The sequence below is a fragment of the Impatiens glandulifera genome, chromosome 2, assembly GCF_907164915.1.
Source record: "Impatiens glandulifera chromosome 2, dImpGla2.1, whole genome shotgun sequence".
Classification (NCBI taxonomy): Eukaryota; Viridiplantae; Streptophyta; class Magnoliopsida; order Ericales; family Balsaminaceae; genus Impatiens; species Impatiens glandulifera.
In genome coordinates this window covers 66445387-66449965 of record NC_061863.1, presented here as the reverse complement: position 1 = coordinate 66449965, position 4579 = coordinate 66445387, and positions in this window count along the sequence as shown.

Below are 4579 nucleotides of genomic sequence, written 5' to 3'. Positions count from 1 at the left end.
TAAAAAAATTTAGACCAGATTTATTCTCAAGTGAAGATTAAATACATCTTTAAACTTCACCCGGAGTATATCAACTAGAGAAGAAAAGAGACTTATTTCATATTGTTTATTAATTTGAGAGTTATTTTTTTAGTTTTATAAAAAAAAAAGTTAATGCAAAACTAAATTAAGTTATTTGAGTTTTTAAATAACTATCACGTCTTTTGTATTTGAAATTTTAATTTTGTAAAGATAAAATAAGAATATTTTAATATTATAATCGATGAAATCAATCATTTAATGGACTATATAGCAACGTAATAAAGATAAAATTTATAAAAACCAAAAAATATTTATATAAAATATTTAATAATTATCGAATTGATTAGGAAGTTCCTAAGTAAATAAATGTCACATATTCGAGTTCATTTAAAATTGAGATGATATTAGCTTCTTACTTAACAAAAAAAAATGTGAGTTTTAACTTAATTAAATGTTTGTTTAGATTGATTTATTTGAATAAATTTGTTTGGTATAATTGTATTGGTAAAAAAAGAGTATTAATATATAATATAAAATTAATAATAAAAAAAATAGTTTATAAATTAAGTAATTTGATTAATAAGTTAATGTAAAAATGATTGTATTTTTTCTTACTTTCCTGTTTCGACTACGGGACAATTATTTTCAACTAATATATTGAATGAAAGATCAATGGGCAACGTCTACTTATAAGACCATCAAATGAAAATAATAATAAAAAAAGAGTTAACCGTTTCTTTATTCTCTTTGGAACGACAATAAGCAGGCATGCATGTTGGGTTTGCAATCGTCATTATAAGAAACTTGGGTCATATGTAAGACATGTGCAGTGCCTTCAGATTTGGAAACTTTGTAATATTCCAACGGTGATATGTATGCTGTGGGCTGGAATACATCTGTATTGAGACAAATGGTTAAACTTTTGGCTGTTTAAATTATATTATATTAGTTCAATCACAAGTTTCGTAAGAGATTTAAGGTGACGGATTTGATTTTCACATAAAAATGAAAATAAAAATCAATGAGTAGATCACAACTTGCCATTTTGGTAAAACCTTATGCTTTGTGTCTTGCAAATTGCAATATAGATTTCTAGCTATGTACGAACCCTTCCCATTATTAAATACTATTTAATAGTATTATTAATCTATTCAATTATTAAAAAAAAAACATTTATATATGGTTTATACATATATTTTTTCGGATTCAATGAATACATCAACTTTCTTTAAAAGTAATGAGAATTGTGTTATATATTAGAAGTTTTTTGAAATCTTTAAAACTTTAACATTTCATTAAAGTCAAATAAATTACCATTTTAGAAAAAATGACTCATTGTTCTTTAAGATGCAAATCTGATCGGCACAATTCAAGCATCTCAACCTTATCTAATAATGATTATGTGTGGAGATTCATAAAAAATATTAAATACTAGAGTCTATATCAACAAATATTACTTAAGTAATCAAATAAATTTTGATTGAAAGTTTCTTATCTCATTGTGTATTTCTAAAACCATAAATATCTAATAAATTTAGTGTTCTATACATATTATAAGTGTATCAAAATCACATCTTACAAAAATATGGTATAGACTACAGAGGAGTCCACTTCATTTGTGTGACATAGACTTCAAATACAATGTAAAAAGTTATTTTAATTGAATGAAATGAAAAAATATTAATTAAAATTAATCATAAAAATTAAATATAAGGAGCAAGTGTGATAGATTTTAGGTTTTTGAGGTTATTTTTATTATTTTAAATATTATATTTTAATCACTAAATTATTTAATTTATCAACTAAAATATCAAGATATTTTTATTAAATTTATATTTTTTAAATATAAAATAGCATATTTTGATAGTTCATCTAAAAAAAATATTTTTCAAACTATTTAAAAAAGAAAACTCTAAATTTAGGTGCCGATCAAAACACCCTTTCTTTGACAGAGAATTGCTTCTATATCTATTTAAAATTTTATTATTTATTTATTTATTTACTTACATTTTCTATTAATCCCACCACTAATTTGAATACAAATAACAACAAAATTAAACTGAAGTCAATAAATATATACTCATAATTTAATCCAAAACGGATATACAAACAAAGATCTCCCTTTCAAAAAAATATATGAATTTCATTTTAAAATCACATTTTGGAGAGTTTAAGAAATTACATTTGACCCTTTCAAAGGACTAATTAATTACTAATACAAATTTCAAGCATAATACAGAAGTACTGTTGCTTGATAATTAATTATTAATTATGCTTTGTTTGGTTAAAAGTTGATTCTCTAACCAAATATATTTTTAAAACTCCAAATTGATTTATTATAAATCAAGTAGTCCAATAATACTAGTTATATATTTATTAAAAATTATAGATAAACTAAATAATCATTTTATGTATAATATTACATATACACTATTATTATTCTTCTTCTTTTTTTCAAATTGATAATACAAGTTATCTAGCTAAATATATATATTGTTTTTCACTTTTATCTGATATTGTTCAAATACATTCCATCTGAAAATCAAATTTTGATTTTAATACCCAAAAAATGACATATTCCCAAAATTTATAAATTATTTAATTATCAAATAACCATATATATCAACATGTTCGCGCATCACTTGTTATTATTTTAAAATAAAAAATAACCCTTTTGACAATTAAGAAGGATTATTTTTATTAAATAAGAAAAACTAAAACAACCTAAGTTCAAGACAAAATAAAAAATAATTTTATCTAAAAATCAAAGTTGTTAATTTTTTTTTAAAATTAACATCACCTTTCACATTAATAATCTATCTCAGTTCAATTTGGTCTTTTAAACATAATTTTTATCATTTAAGTTATTATAATAAGTTGCAAATTGTATATTAATAAAATCATTTTATCATGTTAAATAATTCGAAAACAAGTTCTGTTTAATTATTGGGTTTAGGTTTTATCTAATTAGCTAGCTAGATACAATATTTATGTTTGTAAACTAAACTAAACTATTAATAATTAATCTAATATTGTTTATAAGATGACGACAGAATTTGGTTAGACTAATTAATATCTATCTCTCTTTCAATATTAATTACAACCAAAATATGAATTAATTATATCACACGAACACTTATTCAAATGAACAAGCTGGAGAGAGAAATAGATGCAGTGAATGTAGAATAAAGACTTGGAATATAAATATTCTACTTGCTTGAGCTTATCATATATATATATAAAAATTCATTCAGCCCATAATAATCACACCAATATAAAATATATCCACTTTGCATTCCTCTTATATATATATATCCCAACATTAATTAATATTCCTTCTTGTGAAATGCCAAAATTAATTATTATTTAATTAAGTTTAAATCTAATTGGAAACATGTTTCTAATAGGAGATTTAAACTAGTTAGTTTGAGGTTCCAATACTTTGATTAATTCTTTTAAGTAAAAACTAATTAAATGATCGAGTTATGACTGTAGGAGAGTATGCTAACATCTATCGTTCAAGAAAAAATGATAAAAAAATATTAAAAAGTGCCATCAAGTCATGATCCCAAGATGAAGATAAGAATCGACATGTTATGAATTACAATAATTGTTTAATGTTGCTTTTGTAACATAAAATCATAATTTACCCATTAAATAGAAAGTATTGTTGATTTGGATTTGGAATGGTTTAATCTAAAAGGAAGCAATTTATTTAATTAATCCCACCATTAAGTAAATTAATTCTTAAAATTTTAAACATAAACTTTATGCCAAGTTGGTCTCATTGAATAATAATCCATATGCATTGAAATGGTAGATTGTTGATTGGTTGGTTGATCACCATTAATAATTATTAATAAGTCATTCAGTGTACCTAGATGAATTCTTTCTCTTTCTCTACATAATTTTGTCTACTTTAGAGAAAGACACCAATATTTTCTTGATTCGGTTCTTAAATTTGCTACTTGTCAAATTGACCCGATGCCTCCTTTCATGTAATTATTTCAATATATGTTGGCTTTAAATGTAATTGTTTTTTTTATCTATGGTTTATACATTTTTTAAATATGTTGAACATTCTTTTCTTTAGGTGTTTGAAGAGACCATGGCGTGTAGGAGACAAAGAAGGACCAACATTCTGCAGTTTTGAATAAATGTCTCTTTAATGTGAAACCATTTTTATAGTCATAATAATAAACTTTATCTTTTGATTGTGATCATATTGTGTGCCAAAGGATAACTATTTTCTCGGGACTAACATATAAATATTCACATTCATGTTATTCATTTCAATTCAATTCGTGTGAGATGGAATATGAAAGATGAGTAACTCTTAAAATTTTACGAACTCTTACGTATAAAAGAACCAGTTTGAAATTCTTCTCCTAACTGTCTGTCATGCTATAGTAGGAATTGTTGTCACAAAGTGTAAATGGGGCAAGTTAACAAGAGCATTCCAACCAAACAGCTTAGAACAATTATTTTTGTAGTTTCCAAACTGGATATGCTTAAATTGTACCAAGAAGTTGGCATATCCCAAAGAAAAAAGAGATCA